At 35.6% G+C, this 23011-nt stretch overlaps 1 long non-coding RNA gene across 1 annotated transcript in view; it reads right to left on the minus strand.

Moving 5' to 3' along the window:
* Positions 1-23011, minus strand: part of LOC110833220 (uncharacterized) — a 153681-nt gene that overhangs the window by 115824 nt on the left and 14846 nt on the right. Inside the window, exon 2 of the long non-coding RNA XR_002544159.2 lies at positions 20590-20675. This is a non-coding gene — a long non-coding RNA (uncharacterized LOC110833220). The remainder of the gene's footprint in view (positions 1-20589; positions 20676-23011) is intronic.

Genomic DNA, 23011 nt, shown 5'->3' on the forward strand with positions numbered 1-23011 from the left:
CACAAAGTATGGCTGATACCTCTGGTGAAAATTACCGACATGTAACTACACACTTTACCTACAGACCGCAACGCGGCTACCAGCAGCGTGTTTTGCTAGTTTCAGGTATACCTCAATGTTAATACCTCACCTCAAAATAATACACTTATTAATATAAAATAAACTGATTGTAATTGGTCCTATGAGCGAAATGAATTAGTCGTGGAAAGTTTCGGTTTACAAACTGAAATTAACCTGTTTTGGTTAAGACTGTTCGCGTTTTTTCCAGTCGTTGATGGTAGTGGAAGGTTCTTCTTTGGAACCCCTGCCATGGACCTGCGAGTGTATGTATTTGGTCACAATTGTCACAAAAAACAAACCGAAGTCAGCTCAGCTAATTAATAAATTCCCCGTCTCTTCTGGAACATGCAGTTTCATGGAATTTCCACAAGAGCCCGTCACTGGCTCACATCTTAACATAGATTAATCCAGTGTACACCAGCTTAAATAATTTCTTTAAGGTTAATCTTTCGATAGATTAATTTAGAAATATTAAATTAAAATTATACATTAGAATAGATATACATTACGCACGGTAGGAGACAATAAAAGCTTCCAAAATTTTGTTGGGAAGCCTCAAGGGAAGAAGGATCTATGTGTGATCTGGACCTATAAATGCAAATGACAGGATGATACAGTTTTTGTATCTTGGACAGAGGACATGTGAAGTACTGAACTGAACTGACTCTTGTATTAATTAATGACGTAAGATGTTTATGTTTAATGAAATTTCGCTGCATTAAACATGGCTAAGCGAAGCTTACAACATTTCTACAGCCTGCCTCTTCCTGGAGGTATACAAACTGAAACCTCAAGGTCCATTATTGTCGTTAATTGATGGATATGTTCGATCGATCACACAATTACACTTCAGACACCCCGCACTTTGCAAGACAAGGTGACGAGCTTAGAGACAGAAAGCAGGGGCGTACTGTGAGGTTTTAGTATGATATTGGCAAACCTAAAAACTAGGCCCACGGGAGAAAGAGTACGCTCACAAAGTCAACAAATTCCTCATATTTTATAAAACCTCAAAATTCATTACCGTCCTCACAAGAGCCCGCCACCGATTCGTTTGCTCAGCCATATTAACCCAACCCACACACTCAAAACAATATCTCCCTAATATCATTGTAATATATCCTCTCATGTACGGTTAGGTCTTCCGATCGGTGTTTTTCTTCAGGCACATTAACCAAGATTTAGCGTCCTAATCTTTACTGAAGAATATAAACTTCGAAGTTCACTACTGTACATATTTTCTCCAGCCTCCTTTAATTTCATCCCTCTTAGGTTCAGATATCCTCCTCAGTAACCTGTTCTCGTATATTTGCAATGTGTTCTTCCATTAACGCGAGAGACCACGTTTCATAACCATGAACCTAAAATAAATTAATCTTAAAAAAATAACTATCTTAATGTTCATGATGAAGTTTTATGTAAAACTTCTTGTAACGTAAAAGAAATAGCGAAATTATACTTTGGCATTTATTTCTTTCTGGAAATGTAAATTTAGCCATGACTTCTCACAATTGTAAGTCAAGTAACAGATTTTTTTTCTGTAGCACTGTAAGAATGAATCAAGAAATTTCTATTGATTCTACAGCGCAATCCATTTTATTAATTTAAAGAACATAGAACGGAGCGGATAATATTTTAGATTAAATTCTTGTGAGGAAAATGAGACATTATAAATCTTAAAGATCGTATTTTATACAACAACGATGTTGCCCTAGCGTCACTGATCGCGGAAGTAATTTCAAAAGAGTTTTGAAGTTACTTCAAATTTAATTATCATTCTCATTCAATCAACTAGAAAAAAAAATTGTTCGACAAACAACGAATAATTTTAAATTCTGCCCCTGAGTTTTCTATAAAGATTTTGTAATAAAATCTAACTTGGCAATTTCATTTTCTAAAGTAAACTACATGAATTAATATTCTCATACATCCATTAGTATTGAGTGTATTTAAATTAATATCTATGAAGCATAATAAAAATAATTCAATCAAAATTTGTAGCTACTAATGACATGAAAATTGTATATTATGTATATTTCATCTAAATTTTGTGATGTTTGTAGTTAATAACGAAATATGATTCATGAAAGTACACGAAATGCTTTTATATCATGTGTACACTTACAATCCCAGCAGATAAAAAACTTTATCTTTTTCAACTTATCGAGTACTAAATAATAATTAATGTGCTGTTCGTGGAAAATATACGAACCACTGTTACTTCTTACAACACGTACAGATTACTAGCACAGTTGCACTGTTTCATGTCGAAGCATTTGGAGGTATATTTGCTTACGACAACAAAGTTCATAATATTTAAATGCGAATCTACTGCAATTCAAATTGTGAGATTTCAGGTAGAAGTTTATCGACGTTTCAGAGGTGTTTGGTTCCTCCATCATCAGGACGATAAGTCGGTAATCTTCTAACAGACCACACGGCTTAGCAATAAGGAAGGCAACCATCTTCAGTAAAACGTACTGTTATCCTCAACAAGGTCCTTTTAGATGTACATTCAGATATGTTGTGTACCGTGTGACTATTTTAGTGTGCAGTGTGTTACTGCACTCTGATGGACAGTGTGAAAATATTTGAGGGTGATGAGTGTTAAAATACGGCTTGATGAACTGTAAGCAGTTACGTTGACTTAACTAACCGGTCGTCGAACCTCGTACTCCGCTGCCGACATTTCTTTTATACATCGTTTCAATTTTAACTCCGTATTCCCTCTGTGATAAGATAACCTAAAAGATTAAGTTCTGAAACGTGTTCAATGATTTTATTATATAACACAATTTTCATGCTTTAGATGTTATTGCCGCGTATTTCGCGTGGAATTCGTTTTATGATGGTATTATTTTATATCATTTAGTGTTCTGTCTGAGGACAGGTCCATATGAACAGGATCCTTCCATCCTTTTCTCAGACTGGGACCTGTTCATATACGTTCTTGGCAGATGATCCAGAAGTGGTTTGCCATTGCCTTCTTCTGTGTGTGAATGGAGTAATTGTTGGGATGCCACGGAGGAAAACTCCGTGTTGCCTAGACCACGGCCTTGCCCAACACAAGTTATAAATTCGGGCACCGCCGGGAATCGAACCCGAGACCCAATCTTCTAGTGATTAAATAATGTCAATTAGACAAAACATGATAATGTAAATTCAAAGTGAAACGTATATTTTCTGATACTTGCCTGGTTACTAGTTCAATAATATTACGAAATGGCGCCCTAAATGTTCTGAATATAGATTAAAGATTCTGAATATAGATTATATTCTCAAGATGAAGTTTAATTGACTGATCTGAGAAGCCATTTCTTTAAAAACAAAAAATTCAGTTTCAAAACAATCAATGCTAATTACAACAGTCAAAATACGTCACTTCTTTAATGTATTTCTCGTGTTCCCGTTTTAATGAAAGTTACAGGGAATAGTCACCATGACAAGAATGGTAATTATCTGAAGAAAAAAACAAAGAGACGATAAGGACGAAGAATGACAGAAGAGATGGAAAGCTTTACTGGGATAACAAGTGCAAAAGAAAAAGTAAGATTTGTTCTCCTTTCTGCCTGTCTCATGACAGAAGCGATTCGCGTCATTTACCGTCTCTTGCAGAGACAAAAATTTCATCTTCCCCTCCGGACCAAAACAAGGTACACAACAGGCGAAGTCCGTGTAAGACCTAACAGAAATTTACATTGAGAAGAACACTTCTATGATATTTTAATACTATTTCACGAGAATGCGGCAAGAAACAGTTTCTGGCTACACTGGAACCTAATATCAAAAACACAGGATTGCCCCGAGGTCTGAGTACAGCCACTATAAGATATAAGACGACGAGTCAAAAGTGAAATCTTTTGAATTAAGACCTGTGATGGAGTGAGAGGAAGAAGGGAAGGATGTTACGTTAGTGGATAGAAAGTGGCAGAGGGGTGGAAGGGGGTAGAAAATGAGAAAAGGAATAGATGCAGAGAAAGTTATGAAGAAAAGGCTGCTTTATGTAGGAGAGGGGGGTTGCATAAGCAATGGCGAACGAGCATGGCTTCTACAGAGTTAATCATTTATGAAAAATTCATAGAACCATCTCACCCGCCTTTTCATAAGAATGGGTGTACGAACCAGGGATCAGGAGAGAAACAAACATTTTTACGGGAATGTAACTTAACACTTACCTTATAATTATTTCATTCATATTTACTGTGATAAAGTATAAGCCTGTCGAATTTAGGAATATAATTTTTTCATACTTTAAAATTAAACGCAGTTGTAAGCACATGATTTGATTTATATTATGTGAATTGTGTAATTTGATGAGATCCGAAATTTTAGACTTCCAATCGACGCCGCTTTGATTTACTTGAAGTAACGGACACTTTCAATCGAGGTTTTCACCAGTAGCTGAGTGAAGAAAGAAATCTTACCACGTCGTGGTGTGAGCTTGTAATAACAATTCATTATCCACGCTACTGACTAGAACTCGAAATACATCTATTTGTGTTATTTTTATATCAAAAATGTTTGTTCTAAAGGCTCTAGCCAGTTACAGGCACAATTTTAAAGATAAGCATCATGTGTAAAGGAACCGTTGTGGCCTATTTAAATTACTATCGTAAGATGATAATGTTGCGTCATATTGTGATGATTATAATTGTTTAATTTTAACCGTCTAATCACAATAAAATATTTTATTAAATATTAAAATATTATTACTACAATTAACATTTAATATTTAAAATATATTAAAATTATGCTCTTTCTATCGAAATGTTCGATTTACAATTAGAGCATCATCTTTTTCACGACATGTTTCGGTTTTCAATTACTATCGTAGTTTTGCCCAGAGAGACTTGAGAAGTTTATAAAGCCCTAATAAACCACAAATCGAAATTGGTATCTCCTTCATAAAAAATGGTGTACTGGCCACTCAGCTTTGACAGCTAAGCACCTTATATCCGCTTTCGTAACTAACAAACAAACCCTTTGCCCCACGTTCGGCCCCGGCTAAGCAAGTGTGAATTGTTATTATTTACCTTCTCAGACTTAATTGCCTGACCTCAGTACTGTAATCAGCCATTATCCAGCTGACCAACCATACTAATTGGGAACTGACCGTATGAGCTATCATGTGTAAATGGCGTTTAACGTTTGGTGTTTAATGACGTATAATTCCCTTTCAACTGCACACGGCGCGTATTAAGTGGTAAGAATGGAGAATTTGGAGGTCTGCTTGGTTACTGGACAGTTTCATTTATGTTAATTTTTGCTCGTTTGCGGTATAGTTTATTCTACCCCTTAAAGCCGAAGCTCGCCTAAATATTATTTAATATTTCAATCCTTACCGCAAAGAAAACATGAGCCGGGATAGCTCAGTCAGTATAGTGACTAGCTACGGGCTGGACGACCGGGGTTCGATCCCCGACGGGGGCAGAGGATTTTTTCCTCTAGCCTCTGTGTCCAGACCGGCTCTGGGGCCCACCCAGCCTCCTATACAATGGGTACCGGGGTCCTTTCCCAGGGGTAAAGCCGGTCGGGGCGTGATGCTGACCACTCACCCCCCATCTAGTGCCGAGGTCAAGGAAGAGAGGAGCTATACCTCCTCTCCCCCAAGCGCCTACATGGCGTATAGTGGGACAAACTTTACTTTTACCGCAAAGAAAACACAATAATTCACCGCTGCAGAGAATAAGGATTCTAAGATCAAAGATTGTTAACTGTGTTTAAGGAATTAACCGCTGTTTAAAGTGAGAATCATATTAAAAACATAAATACGAATCGCAGAGTTAATGATAAAAGCAGGTGGGACATGTTTATCGCTGAGATTTAAGGAGTAAATTGTTTCAAAATGGCGTTAACATGATTTATCATCTTACCTCTCGTTCTGATTGGTGGAAATAGCAATAAGACAGCGAATTACTTTTAAACGATTAATGAAATGCGACTGATTTTCATTATTCCATTCATATATATCCTTCCATTTATCCACTTTCCCATATGAATTCCTGAATATTCCCTGAATTTCCCTCTGTTGCGTCGAAGCAATGACACGTGTCGCCCGACTATACGCGTTCTGCACTTGAGTGAATGCACCGGAGCGTCGAGTTTCAGTTGTGAGCTCTCTTGGCGTTAATGACCTATGGGGAAACGAACCACAGAATAGCTTCTGTCCTATTTCGGTTCTGGTTTAATGCTTCTGAACAGTTCCGAAGCTGATTTCTACGATTATTTAAAAGACACGCCGAAATTTAACAAGAATAACCTTAAATCAATTAGCCACGGTGGTCTAGCGGTTAGAACGCTGGTCTTGTAATCCTGGGGTCTCGGGTTCGATTCCCGGCGGTGCCCGAATTTATAACTTTTGTTGGGCAAGGCCGTGGTCTAGGCAACACGGAGTTTTCCTCCGTGGCATCCCAACAATTACTCCATTCACACACAGAAGAAGGCAATGGCAAACCACTTCTGGATCATCTGCCAAGAACGTATATGAACAGGTCCCAGTCCGAGAAAAGGATGGAAGGATCCTGTTCATATGGACCTGTCGTCAGACAGAACACTAAATAATAATAAGATGAGGTGGTCTAGCGGTTAGTACGCTGGCCTTGTAATCCTGGGGTCTCGGGTTCGATTCCCGGCGGTGCCCTAATTTATAACTTGTGTTGGGCAAGGCCGTGGTCTAGGCAACACGGAGTTTTCCTCCGGGGGCTTCCCCGGTTTCTCCGTGGCATCCCAACAATTACTCCATTCACACACAGAAGAAGGCAATGGCAAACCACTTCTGGATCATCTGCCAAGAACGTATATGAACAGGTCCCAGTCCGAGAAAAGGCGGGAAGGATCCTGTTCATATGGACCTGTCGTCAGACAGAACACTAAATAATAATAATAATAACCTTAAATCCTACTAAAAAAATTCCTCGCTGTCATTAAATATTCTTTTAAATGGTTTGAATCATTTACTACGTACATATTATGCGTAATTCAAGAAGTATAATGTATTCTGTTCCTATTGGCATAATTTTATTTACCCTTTAAACCGATGTAAAATTCATTTCTTGATTTAATGTACACTAAATCGGTGTAATGATTTGTAGATAATGAAATGACAGCTACGCAGAATCGAAACGAGACACATCAAATTACCGAAGGCATAAAAAATCTTTGATATATGAAACAGAGAATCGGCTAAGAGGAAAGAGATTGAAAAGAAAGGAGAATGGGATGGAATCAGGAAGTGAGAGTCGGTGAATGGAGTAAGGCGTAAAATATATTTCTTGCCTGAAGGGAAAAAGAGCACTGAGGGGTGGAGGGAGGAGGAATCAGAGCTGTGGCCGAGTAGAGGGAAAGAGGTCAGGTTAAGTGATGGATTGTCTTGACTGTGTGCTGCAAGCAGACCCCAGCAAGTGGGAAGATGGAGTGACGGACTTCTGTACCCAGGCAAAGCTAGATAATTAAAAATGAACGAAGTAATCTATTGCCTTGTTTCTCCTTAAACTTAAATCTTTGTAAAACCTGTACAAACTAGAAAAGTCACCTCTGCTCTACGAATTATTACTTTTTTGGGGTTTTATTTCTTTCTGCACTGATTCTCACTCGATATATTTTACAAAATCCAGAATTACAAACCAAATTTACTTCATAGTCCAAGAAAGTCTGTCAGATACAGCAGAGTGATGTTATAATATTTGTAACTGTATTTCGTCAGGTAATTCTACGACCAGAACGAATAGACCGACATTATAGATTATATTTTTACTTTGGTGTCCTTTGAAAACTCACAGGTGTCGCGTCATGTTCTGAATTTTTATTTTCCGACTGATTAAAAACGATTAGATTGTAACTTTCGAAAATCTTCTATTCTCCTGCTCTGCGTTTTGTCTCTGTAAAACATTTTCTGTGTGATGTAATTTGAAAATAGAAAGGGACCCCAGTATTCTAATGGATGCCATGCGATTGGATGCCACTCAGCATGATTGTAATTTCCTACATCAGAATTGACTGGCCTTAAAGGAATATTGGTCTAAAATACATTTAACATAAAGTTATATAAAACAAAATAACTTCACGACATTGTGAACAAGTTATTAATTGAAGAAGACTGTATTCTGAGATCTTGCGTCGTGTTAAAATTTAACTGGCGTTTCGGAGCTATTTTCTACCGCCATCATCAGGGCGATCGCCCTAGTGTGTCGGTAAGATTCTATCACATCACACGACGCAATATCACAGAGACGTCTTCAAACTCTTCCGCAGTGAGAACATGATAACTTACCAATGTATTTATTCCTCTATTTGAGAGATATAAGTGAATGAATGTGCAATTCCGTATAATCACATAGACTATCACAGTCATACCAGTATTTTTTCTATGAAATACAGGCAGAGTAAAAACTCGGTCCCGATTTAAATAAATTATAAATCTAAAAAGAACAAAGTATGGTACGACGCGTGACATTTTGGAACAAGCTTCAAATTTGTTTTAAATTGTACATGTTTATAAGTGCTCAATAAAGCTGTAGTGACTTCATTCAAAAATTTTAATATCTTTAACTTGGAACTTAATTTTGACTCATCTGTTGATTACAGGTGTCTCCAGGCTCCGAGATTTTTTATATTTCACAGAACAAATTTCAAGTTATCTAAATCAACACCACTCGAAATTATGCGTGTATATAAACCACTATCTCATATAATTATAATTATATACTTTACTGTGTATGCTAATAAATAATTTGTGCCCGAAACGTGTAACATCGTCCACGTCACGCCATATTCTCCCATCTGCTCTTTTGCTATTAATTTTTGTCGTGAAATTATCATCACTGAATGTAGCCAACTTAATCAACAAATTTAAATTTCCAAGTGAATTCATCAACATAGAATGCCATCTCGATGAGGATACGAGTCATTGACTCTCTTTGGATGCACTGGATGAAACTGCGTTCGCATAATATAACTCGCTTCTGGCAGCCTCAATGAGATTTGATGTACGATTTGTTCCAAAAGGTCTGAGATCGATGGATATAAATCATGGGAAATGAACACGTTTCTGTTTTCCCTCTATTAACAAGTCAGCAGACATATAGACTATGCATAACATGTGATGTTACAAGTTATTAATTAATTCTCCATGCAAATCGGATCAATGCACAGCAGTTTATGTTCAAATCGATAACAAAATGGTGACAGAAGAAATGTCATAAAAATTATATCAAACTGCACAGAATTGTTTGTGAACTGTATTGTCAGTACCAGAGTCTGATTACAACACTGGTTTTCTCTTATGTGAAAATTATTGAGCCCTTCTTGAACACTGTATGCGTGCTATTTCACTGAATAAATTTACTCCAATTTATATTTCCCTTAAATCTAAGTGGTAAGTATATGTACCATCTGCTTCAACAAACATCAACGTCGCAATGTGTATTTGTGGGTTTCGTATGGTCCTCTCTATAAACAGGGATTATTTCCTTGAACAGCGTTAACCAGCTGATCTTAGTAACGGTGAAGAGATGTGTTTTCTTTGTGGTACGGACTGAATTTTTAATATTATTTAACATCATTTACCACATTTCGGAATGGTAATTAGTCTAACATCTCGATAGCCGTGGATCGATTTCAGGCAGGAATAGAGAACGTTATTTTTGATATAAGATCCAGGCCACTCTATAGTCCACACAATTTTATCAGATTTATTACGAATATTTATTCTGCTTTTCCCGTAACTTCAGAGAGGTCGTATAACAAATGATTAATCAAAATATTTAATGATAGGTATGCGTAAAAATATAATAAAAATTTTCTTTAGATAAACTTTGCATTTTACCCAGCAAATGTAATTTAATTCTTAGATATTTTACAGCTGTCAGAGTGGGCAAAAATGTTGACCTGTGGAGATAACAGTAATTATGGCCGGAAATCAAATTATGAGAAACTTATTTAGAGGTTGCGTTTAGTACCCCAATACCGCACAAAATAATAGCAATTGCTCAAAAAAATATTTAAACCGGGATAAAATAATAATGGGACAGGGTGTTGATATGAAACCTAAAAAAAATAAAGAGTAGAAAATGAATATTTAAAGGCTAAACGAAGAGAAATTTCAAAACATAATTCTAATTTTGAGTGAAACACCGGTGTTCTTATGCAGCAGAAACTCTTGATTCTCTATTTCCCTTAGTCTACTCCTTGTTGTGCAAAACAATTGCAGGCACAAACTCATTTTTCGTATTTTTATTTACTCTTTACGTTTTGCATCTGTTCGGCTCCAGACTCCTGCAAAGTAATTTCCACCTATTAATAATTCAGCTGAAATGACAGCGAGCCACTGCCCTGTGTGCATGTGTGTGTGTGTGGATTGTTTAATGCAATGCAATTGAGAAATGTTTAATCTGGCTAGTGTAAGAAATGTGTTGTTCATAATCTGCAATACAGAGTAAATCTTTAAACATATTTTATTTGGGGAAGAATCGAGTTAAAACAGCATCTTTAAGACGGAAATTTTATTAAACTTGAAGAGGCTTTAGTACATCTCGCATGTCCTTAACACCACACAAATACCACTGTTCGTCCAGAAGTTGTAACTATTTAAAACGGAGTGGTAAAAATACTTACCATGCGCCTTAAAAACAAATAACACTTGCAGTTTGTATATTTGGTGTTTTTTTATCAGCGTTAACAAATTGTTCTAATGGTGAAGTGCTGTGTTTTCTCTGCGGTTCGGACTGAATTCTTAAATGTTATTTAAACGAGCTTCGGCTTAGTTTCAAATTGTACTTAAGTATTATTTCTTTTATGTAACACCTTTAATAAACACTTAATTGGTGCATCGGAAAATTTTATATTATGCAAGTCTGTAATGTACTTGAAAATCAAATAAAATTTCAATTTTCGAGGATTGTTCGGATACTTTTGTCTTGACAGAAGAGTGATGAAATGACAGGAGTCTGGAGAAATCTGCGTAATGAGAATCTCCAGAATTTGTACTTTTCATTAATTGTTATTAGTTCTTAATATGAAGGCATTTAATTCCCAGATATCAATAAATACCACACAATGTCAAAACTCAGAAGACCCCAATTCACTTGCCAAGAAAATTTTGAGATTCATATGAATTCTTTGCGACTGGTATACACATTGTGTTCATTTTTGATGCTTATTTAGTAAAAAATACTGTAGTATTTCAAGTTTCAATAGAGAATTTGTTAGCCACCCTCCAATATCTATTGATCTGAACCGGTTTTAAACGAAGCGTCTTATTCCTACAAACACTATCTGAAGCACGACATTTTATAAAATGTGAAAATTTCTCCAATGCCACTTCAAATAGTGTAAGAGCTACACGATAAAATCAAAAGATTGAAGGAGTTTAAGAGGTGTAAAATATTAAATAAATTCTGATCTAAATAAATATCCCGAATATTTGGGGTTAAATGATTTCTTTTCTTTTCTTGAGGATGGACGGGTATGTTCCATTGTCTCTGTATTGTCGCAAGTCCCACTGTGACTGTACTCATTTCATCCACTCATGCATATGTATTCTTCAATTACGATGTTTCATTTCGCGCTGCGGGATGTCAAACGATATCACGAAAGGTTACGTTTCCATTTGCACAAATAATTTTGAATATATAAAATAATATAGGAATAAAAGGCAAAGGTGGAAAACAGTTTCGTGTTCTTCTATTTTTACTCAAGACCATTTGTTTTGTTTCATGCAGTACGTAAAATTTTACAAACATTTCCTTCTGAAGAAATAATGAAAACTTTGCTTGTATGAAATATGACGTCACAACTGTGAATTAAAAAAGTAAACTCTTTCGAGTTCTTCATGAACAGCTTATTATACCTAATAGCCGGTTTCCAAGTTATAACTTTCTAATCAATTTACAAAATATCATTTATGTATTCAGATTTACGGATATGTTTAAGAAATAAATATGTAATTATAAACTGTTTATATCCTTAAAATTAAACGACGTTACCAAGACACACAAAGCTTAATAAGAACTACTAACGGTTCCAAAAATATGTATACACATTATAACACGGAATATTAACCTTGATACCAGTCTTCGTTTCTTGTTATTATGGGGAGAATCTAGTGTTGTCTTAACTGATGGCATCGCAGTATCTTTCCACAGGATATAGATATGTAAAATGACATAAAAACTTCATTCCATTCATTGAATGAATGTATATATATTTTGGGACTGCCTGTATGTATTTCACGTTTGCTTCTTTTCACGCAAAGCCATAACAGAAGGAAACTTAGATTCGCTCATGTTATACTATTTTTTGGGGGCCAAAATTATACTTCAACTATTACCTTAAAATCTACTGTACACAATCCAAATTGACTGCATAAAATGGACCTGTCGAAGGAGAGTGGAGGCCTGATTCCTGCGTCATTTGAATTTTACATGGTTTGTTTTCGACCGTTTGACTATTCCAACCGATCTGTCGGTAGAATATATTGCATGATTTATTAAAGTTGAGTGCTACTTGTGGCTGAATTATAGTGGGAGTGATTTCACCAGTCGAAATCCACGAATAAGTTCACTGGATTAAACAGCAAAGCAATTCAAGAGAGTTAAGGAATATTCCGTAATTTATGTGACGTTAATTATTTTAATATCTCAGATAGTAATCATATTTTTTGCATATAAAAATTCTTCCATCAATTTGTAAACCACTTTGACGTCCAGACTGTAGAAGACTTGGTTTAGACCCTCGATTAAGGAGTTTCAATATATTTATAATTAACTAAGCCATAGATAAAAGTCCTTTTAAATTTAATGGTATCCTCAGCTACTGAAGAAATGTTTCCTGAAGGTCGCTTTACATTAGTCTACTATTTGTCTCCATTCTGTGGGAGATTAATCTTCTGCATAATAATTTTTAATATATATTTCAACGCTATTCTTCCATCTATAATTAATTATCTCAAATGGTATAATTCAATGAGATTTTACGACTAAACCTAAATACCATTTTCCAAGTGTTGTCTGTAAATATTATCGTAAACGTCAAAACTACTTCTCAATGATCATAATGATGGATCACTAACTGTCAGGTTTTACAATTATATGTGAATAGTTACATGTCGTACTGGTGTGATGCTCTGACAAAAAGTTGACCGAAGTTTTAAAAATCCTTGTAATGGAAAATGTGACCTAATCTCACATGTAGGTCTATTTCAGGAAAGTCTGCACCTACGTCTCCATGATGCCGTGACAGGAAGACGTATTTTACGACCCATCCAAACTTCAAAAATATATAATTTTCCTTTGAAACAATACGTTAAGCATATGGCATCGAAAAATAGTATTAACCAATAAATATTATTAGCAGAATCAAATACGATAGAGTGAAATGGACGGGGCATGTACCACACATAGCAGAGACAAGAAATACGTACAGAATTTTGGATGGGAAAATATTCAGCAGACTTGATAAGGAAGTAAAGTTGAAAGATGTTGATTGGATCTGGCTCAGGATAGCTGACGGAACAAGCTATTTTGAGAATAGACGTGAAAATTAATTATTAAAATATATTATGCTTAAAAAAACATGACATTTAGCAGAATGTTGCATGAATTTTGGAGCATTCTGTACTTCCCATACTTGCTTAATCTTTTGCCACAGCCTTAGCAATCAGCTCTGTACCTCAGGACTCAAATATCGACCGTAGAAAATCAACGACCCTCAACACATTTAATTTTAATGATATTGCCTCGCTGTCTTGTATTTGGTAGCCCTGCTATATATATATATATATATATATATATATATATATATATATATATATATATAACACAATTCACTGTACGCCTCGTTCTCCGTAACCCTTCATATCTTATGCCCTGTTGTATATTCTCCCTTTTCCTCCATAATCCACTTTCGAAAGAGATTCTCCATTATTTTACGCAGACATTTTAATGGGCTCGGTGTCCTTCCGGTGGAAGAACGTGTATAATCGTTCTTGATTACTCCACTCGAGTTCCTCAGTTTCCATTTCATAATAAATATAAAGGACGTCAAGTGCTTACTTGATTGGCTGCTATTTAATCAAACCGAACCCATGTTCGATAATTTTAATTAGATGCTAAATAATGAACAGCCTACATTCTCAACAATCTTTTTATAATTCCATGATAAATATAAGAATAATTTCGCCGTCTTGTAGAACATTGCGCTGTGTAGTATGATATAAATTGTCCCACCTTTCATAGGTACTTATTGCCTTCATTATCATGAAGTAATGATTCCGGGTTAAAGAGAAGGGAATATTATTGAGATATATCAGAAGACAAGACAGAATAGACTTGTTACTGCTGTGTTGTATTTCATCTTCCCTTTCTGCTCCCCCATACAGGGTAAAGCAACGGAAGCATACGGGGGCCCAATATCTCGCATCAGCGACCAACAGCCAGAGATCTCTAATCTCATTATTTTGGAGCATAATTTAATTTCTAGTGCGAAAGCTGCACCCCCTCCACTAACCCCCGTGCCCAAACCGTCCGACTGACCAGCTCAATTAGTGGATTCAACTAAATTTGTCCCGGTCTCCTGACCGAAGGAACTTCAACGACAATGCCAGGGGTGTACAGAGGTCACAAAGAGGCTTCAGTGATGTCACACATATATCCGATTCTCTAAGTGTTTCGGCGGATGGACAGTCCTCTTTATATTTTCCCGTAAATAAAAAAAACAAACATACGCACCCTGAAGTACTGTACTTTATGTGAAAATAATGTAAATTCACAAGCTATATAAATTTTATATTTTATTTGTAGATATGTGCAAATTTAAGATTTTCTTCCCACTCCAACATTAAAAGTTGGATAATTCTTCTTGTGACCCCAAAAAATTCTTATTTCTGGCACGAATAACGTTCATACTGTATTTTAACTAACAGTCCTTAAGTCCTATATTTACTGACAGAAGATAATTGAACGTGTTTATTTTGCCATAATATCGCAGACATTTATTAGTTTGCGATAAAACGTACTGGAATGGAACTACCCCATTTCTAGCAGCGAGATGATTTTTCCAACTACTCCAGATATATACAAGTCCATTACAGAACCGTAAACGGACGTAAGCGAAGGATATCCCTAACGCACATCACGTCTCAGGTATAGACATTTTACAGAAATGGCAAATAACAGACCACGATATAAAATACTTTGACGGAAGTCCGTAAATTGTTATGACTTTACGTCATAAAACTGTGAAAATCGAGAGATAGGAGTAGTTGTAAACGTAGTCGAATTGAAAATGCGTATCGATTCGGGACACATGTTAATCTATGGTACTATACGTTGAAAGAGGAACTTGTATTCTAGTTTGAGAGAGCCAAAAATAATATGAGCAAAAACTATAATTTTTTATTCTGCTCAATTTAAATGTATAGTAATTTGTTATACAGATAAATTTATTTAAATATATAAAGCATATAATATTTCGAAGAAAAAAAATATTTTCAATGTTTAGAAGTAAAATAGTTTGGAAAAATTCTGAATTTTAGGAATAATATGGAAGTGTAAATGAGGGATAATATTAAAGTGGGTTTTAGGAAAACAATTCTTAAATATGTGAACTCAGTTCAACGAGCTTATATTTTGAAAGTTTGGTGTCACAGTAATGGACAAAAAATTTTTTGATAAGACGCAATTTTTTTAAGGAATGTCAGCACCGGAATATTTAAAATCCTCCCGTTTGTTGATGCAACCAGGTGCCTTAGGGATTATTTATAAAGTCATTTAATCCAGAGACGCAGTTTCGTCTAGGGCAATCAGTCGACCAGTTCTGCCACTCTGATAGCCGCCAATATTACCTCTTTTTCTGGAAGAACAAATACCTATTTTACGATCCAATGACCTTTGCTATCCTTTGCTGACCCCTGTGATATGAGACCGCTTCTCCTGTACTGGTCGGTCATAAAGCGTTGGGTGGTTTCCGTACGAAAGCGATGAAAAGGGAAAGATGAATTGTTATAACGCACAAGGACCAGGAAGGAAAATGTTACATCTGTGGTGCATTTGGGAAACCGTTTTGGACCAAAAGATGTATTCCTGCGTGAAAATTGTTTTCCCTCAGCGGAGGAAACTGAATGTTTAGATTTAATTCAGATGAGTTTCGTGCCTCACACATATTTCTACAGCCTACGTGAAACAATTCGCTCGGATATAGGTTTACAGTAAGTTTACTCGTATAAAAATTTAAATATTAAATGTTAATTGTAGTAATAATATTTTAATATTTAATAAAATATTTGTATTGTGATTAGACGGTTAAAATTAAACAATTATAATCATCACAATATGACGCAACATTATCATCCCGTATAAAATAATAAAACAATTTTTAAAATAATGCTTCTATTTAATTTTTAAATGCTGCTGGAAAAACACATCCTTGCAAGTTGTTTAATAATTTTGGCTCCATATACTTTCAATATCCGTCATCAAAAGTCGAAATATTCTTGAAATCTGCAGTCCCAGGAGTGACACAGAAGATTATCGTGAATTGTTTTATCAAATAATCTCAGAATCCCTTTTATGTAGAATGTCATGTTAATAATTTTCCAATAAGTCCGCAATGGCGGTGTGTTGTAAAAGGAAGTGCAAACAGGCATAATAAGGTCAGAGTGCCCACTCAATCTTGATTGCTAAAGGTCACCTCTGCTAGAGAATGAGAAGGTCATCTCGTCTCTGCACAGAGATAGCTTTTCCCTCCGCTAGGGACGTTGCTGTCTCTGAGCGATTGCTGACAACAGGAAGTAGTAGTCCGTTATGACGTCACAGAACTTTATTCTCAAGTGCTTTTCATGTATTAGATGAAACTTATTTGTTTAAATGTCAAAGTACGTCACTTTCAGGCTGATGATGAAGAAACTTCATTATAAAAATATTAAATGAAATTTCGACGAAACTGAAAATAGCTATTATATCTACTGGACCGCTCGCGATGACCTCACTGAACATCTGTAAAACGTAGGTCACCAATACCTTCTCTGCTATGTCTGCTTACCGTACAATTGTACTGCTATAAATACGTTTCATGAATTATAAATCTCACATTACATTTTATACACAACAACAGTTATAAACTTCTGCTTGAAAAAATATCTGTCTTTCTGCAGGACGTGTTTCAACTGGTCATCTTCTTGGGTAAAACGTACCAAACTTTCTTTTTTATTCAACCATCATACGTCTTTCTCCACACTTTTAATTCTGAACGTGACTGTACCACATTACAATGTTTTTACAAAAATGTATACAATAAAATCAGTGAATGGCCCTTATTCCGTTAATGCACAACATACATATTCATCGCCCTGATGACGGAGGCAGTATGACCTCTGAAACGTTGGTTAATATCTACCAGACTACACAGCGCAACAACCCAGAAGACAGAAATCTTCAACATACATTGCGTTAGAGCTGAATTTACATACCAAACGCTTGAAAGAAAAGCAGCACAAAGAACTTCTAATAATTTGTGCTGGATTCCAAAACAAAGAATTCGCAGGTTATTGAACATCATTCTGTAAATGCACTAGAATTTTTTTAAAAAACAACAACGCGGAGTTAAACTAAAATTTGCAATAAGGGTAAGATGGGAACATATACAAATGCGCTGACGTAGTTTACTGAAGATCATAAAATAGATAAGTCTTGAGACGTTCCAGCTGAGGAAGCGATGGTTGTACGCTGTAAGCTTTCATTCCGTCTTACTTGGAATTGCGAAATGGGACATGTCAGACGCAAATGTCTGGACTTCATCAAAAGAACTTGGAGGGTGGGAGATTCCCCACGAATCATCATTCATCTTGAATTTTTTATCCTTCAAATGTTGGCGTGTCTGTTAACCCTCAACTACTCGTTCAGTCCCACTTTCTTCTTGCTAATCCCCCTCCCACCCCTCAATCGCCCAGAACCACCATTAAAACTGAGTTATCATCTGTTTGTGAGAGAACGATTCATCAGATAGGGCGATTTCCTCCGCTACGCGCGGTCTACAGACTGGCGAGTTCTGCCTTGATTGGATTCCATGTCTCGTTTCCGCCCATCAACAAAATCAGAATCAGAGGCATAAACAGTATAAGATGTCCCCATGCATTTTCTTCGAATATTTTATAAATTTAAACGATGTAAACGGATTTGAAGTAGCAAACTACCTCAATACATAACCAGGGCGTGTTATTTTATCGTTAATTACGCTAAGACAATTCGCCAAGTCATTTTTTAAGTTGTCTTATCTTATGAGATGCCGTGTCGATAAGTCGGTAGGAATGATTTCAAAGCCATTAAAATTATAAAATATGTTTTCTCCAGCTTTCAACATTATTAATCCCCTGCATTCACTTTCATTAATCCTTTGAAGCCAGAGGTCATAAAAATATTGTTAAAATCATCAGTTCCTACCTCAAAGAAAACACATTGTGATAAATTGGTTAATGCTCTTTAGAGAAATAATCGCTGTTTATTTTAATAATCATATTAAAGTCATAAACACAAAAGATTACTGTCTTTTTGGGATATTTCTCTGTATCGTCTCGTTGAAATTCACCGGACGTTTCAGAGGTAACTCCTGAGTAATCATCGCCCTGATATTGACGCAGTGAACACTTCCGAAAATTCCGGCTCGCTTCTACGAGATTAGATGACGTAGACATGAGAACCTGCGAGCTCGACAACAAATACACTCTGAATTCTTGAATATTAAAGTTGGTGGGACAATCACCGACCACTACCCCGCAAACTGTTCATGTCATTCAATGAGAACAGAGTAAACCTTTAAGCAATATTTTACGGTCACTCTAGTAGAGGGATGACCACACTTTAAGTAATGGCCGCCATTGGTCTTAAGCTCCTTTTACAGTCTACTTCGTCCATGATAGTGGTTTAGACTTTAGTTTGAGCCTCCGGGCTTTACCCAGATTTACCAATAGGATGCAATGATTATACCATGTTGATACTTGGGACCAGGTTAGAGTTTAGCCATTGGTTTCAGTCTGGGATTTGTGCTTCACATTAATCTGATGTTGCGTTACACGAAGGCGATGTATCCAGAAATTGGAAGTCCAGTACAAAGTACAGACTGGTTATAAAATAAGCAGCAACTGCTTTAAATAGTGGCTAATAGTAATCTAAAGTATCTAGTGAATTTTCGGTGCAACGCTACCAGGCCCTGGTACCTTGCAATTGATGAAAGTAGAATTCATTCCTATGTTTATTAATTTCCATTTATATTCATTCATATTGTTCACCGTAAATATCTACTATAAGACATCATCAGTGTTTTGCCTATGTAAAAAAATTTTAAATTATTATACCAAACATTTTATATTCAAATAATATTATGTGTTAAAAAAAAGGAAGACAACGTAAGAAATTAAAATTGTAACTTGCAAACCACTGACAATAAAGCACTGTATAAACTCATATGTAAGCATGAACAAATAAATTTCGTTGGTAATAAATAAAAATAAAATATGTCTCGTAAAAATGGTAATGATTTTTTGTTTTCTGTAACAGGCTGGGACTTTATTCACTAGCTGAGATACTACTAGCTTCTCAAAAAATGCTCTACCATATTGGGTTATTTATTAATCTTACAATTCATTTAATCAGAGGGCAAAGTCATTTCGGAACACAGATGTGTCTCGCGTCCATCATTTGTCCCTATTTTGACATATACATTAATAATCTAAACATAGCGGAAACCTAAAACCCATTACAGCTAGAGACAGAAAAGAACCTGTGCATGTCTTTCAATATACAGCAAAACTACATTTTAAAAAAATTTACACTCAACTGGCTTGCATGCATAATTCATGTGCACCAGCACACCCACACATATATGTATTCATGATTCATTTTCGTTTGTTTCCATGACTCCCTCGAACTGTGAAGCTTCGATATTTCCCCGCTTCTGATATAATAAATTAATAAGATTTTAAAAATATATATAATTAATCCAACCGACGGGAATTTTAACCCTACAAGAAATTTCTTTTGTATCTCGACCTTACTTTAAAATCCACTTCCGGCATGCTCTAAAGTTATTCACTTTTATTGTTCCACACGCTCCCCTTCAGTTCCGTCTAAAAGAAATTGTCCTAAAATCTAGTTCCTGGTCACGCCCTTGCCCCCGCTGAACTTGGCAAGCCCTGTGCTCGGCACACTTAACACCCTGTCTCCAGAACCTGCGAGTAGATTTCAATTACAAAATCAATACATTTTGTTTCCATAATTTACATCTGTCTAAGCCAGCATGTTTGTTCGTGATTTCTCATAAATGATACACGCCCTTACGGTACTCGTTTAAGGCACTTTGGCGTAGCTTGAATACAAAAAAATTCAATATCAACAAAAGAATTATTTTTATAATGGAATACGTAGAAACTTGATGCTGTCTCCTTGAGATCTACAAGGAAAATTCACAATGGACAAAGAAAATGCACTTTTATCTCTGGCCCCTTTGTCAATAACGTGCTACAGAGTAAGAAACAGGACTTACCTCTCTCTCGCATTCAACCGCACGCGCAGAGCAGTCCCTCACCAATGGCCGAGTAAAAGTTCAAGAAATGAGTTGTAACAAGGATGCTGCGAGTACAGAAAGAAATGAATTATTAAACTTTCATAATTCTTTTATTTTTCATCCTTAAGAATAATAAAAGACGAATAGATTGTTGTCAAATTAGATATCAATACGAAGTTGCCTTCTGTCTTTGAAGTCAGAAATGGAATTAATTCCAAACTTTCATAAATAATGAATACAAATGAAGAATAAATGGTTTCGTCAATAGTATAATACAGTTTTGATTTTAAAATAACAGCCAAGAGAGATTATAAGGCCACAGTACATTAATAACTGAGATTTAAACAAAGAATAAAGTTTACAGACAAAATCGATTAATAGATATTATTTAGGTGTTGTGTATAACACCCAAATACGTTGTAGTATCTAACTTGGAAAAGAAAAATACTTCTTATGAAGCGAATAGATACGGTTTCCAAACAAATCCCGCATATTTTCCTTAAATTCCAACGTCCATTACAGTGTTTTTGTTAGAAGCCGACACTGAAACGTCTGCCAGACCAGCTAAATCCAATCCACCCATCAAATAAATAAATAAATAAATAAATATACACTATACCATATGTGAGGCTAAATCTTACAAGGCAATTCTTTTAAAAATATTATTCTCATAATAATGCAGTGTACACATAATGTTAAACATAAAATACAAACTGAAACACTTTTATGGACCTTACCAAGAGACAAACTAGTTTATTATATTTATCTATATTAAAAAGTTTTGTTTCCATGTACTATGACTTTCACAGGCATTAAGTACGCACAAGGGAAATAAGAAATGCATATAAAATTTTAGAGGTAAGATACCGGAAATAGACTCGAGGACAGAATTACAGCGGATTTTAAATTAAGGTGTGAGGGTCTAAAATGGATTTAGCTAATTAAATAAAAAATTTCTTGGATATTATCCATCGTCTAGTAAATATAAAACGTAAAAAACGACGTTTCGGAGATGGGACTCTATCTCCGTCTTCAGGTTCATACACAGTCCGGAGATAGGGATTAGCTCTATCTAGTGGGCCCAACTGTGTAGGAACCTGAAGACGGAGATAGAGTCCCATCTCCGAAACGTCGTTTTTTACGTTTTATATTTACTAGACGATGGATAATATCCAAGAAAATTTTTATTCAATTGACTCTTCACCATCGTCAAGAAGTTTTAGATCTGGATTTAGCTAGCTCAGGTTGGCGTTCACGTGTAGGCTGTTGTGAACACGGTAATGAACATTCGCCTTCCATGAAGAGAGTGGTATTTATTGACCAAATGGGGGACTGTAAACTTTGGTATTTATCGCCATTTATGTTACTTAGTTTGTTTGATTTACAGTAACTGTCTGTTAGCAGATAGATGAAATCAGTTGATAAGGACGACCGTGCTTACATCGAATGAGATGAAAACGCAGAACACCATTGAAGGAAGCCATAATATAACTCAAACCCCTGAGTTTCCACATTTTCACAGAATTTTATCTCACACAGAGTGGGAAAAATCACTTTGTACTTCATAATTCCCCGAGAGATGTCACAGTGGGTGGTAAAGTATAGCGGCTCTGGTAATTGAGAAGAAATCTCTTCTTCTAGTAATGTCACTTCACTTCTCAAAGCGATAAGCCAAACTGCAAAAGTGACACATCAGACATTTTATCTGAGAAAGAACAAATAATAGTTTGACCTAGGATTTTAATTTACTGCTAATAAAACTAGGGCCAGAAACACGTGCACAGAATTTATTGGTGGACCAATTTTCGGTACAGCATCGATCTGTGGAGTTTAGTGAAGCTTCGTATTTTATTAACATGAAGTCTGTTAAATCGAGCGTGCGATAGAAAAATATTTTCCACAGATGAAATATATAACTTTCTCTTTGCAGCGTGTTATTTTTTTTTTCCTTGTGTTTACGGTAAACGTAAGTAAAAGTATGACTGCTATTTTCATTCTGTCCCTTCCAGGTACAAGTCATTACGAAGTCAACGACAGTTTTAAGTACTTTTTGTTACATTTACAGAGGTCACATGGGAGGACAAGTGTTTTTATTCCATTTTTCTCCTCATTATCATTTTCATATGTTTTAATTATTATATTCTGCTCTTTTTTCGTAAATTCTTACCTTCGTCTACCTTTTTTTCAAATTCTTTTTCATCTTCTTCTCCCCAATAATTTCGTGATATGATAAAATAGTGGAAAATTTTGTGTTAAGTTTATAATATTTCTTATAATAATTATTATAATTATATAATTATATAATTATTATAATTAATAATATTTCTTTCTAATTTCTAGTACTTTATAGCCCTAGGTAGATTACGAGACTGACTAGGTTTGAGGTTTCCATGGAGGTGTA

This window comes from Zootermopsis nevadensis, unplaced genomic scaffold (assembly GCF_977971745.1).
Source record: "Zootermopsis nevadensis isolate Lab colony 2312 unplaced genomic scaffold, Znev_1.0 Znev_ptg000011l, whole genome shotgun sequence".
Classification (NCBI taxonomy): domain Eukaryota; kingdom Metazoa; phylum Arthropoda; class Insecta; order Blattodea; family Termopsidae; genus Zootermopsis; species Zootermopsis nevadensis.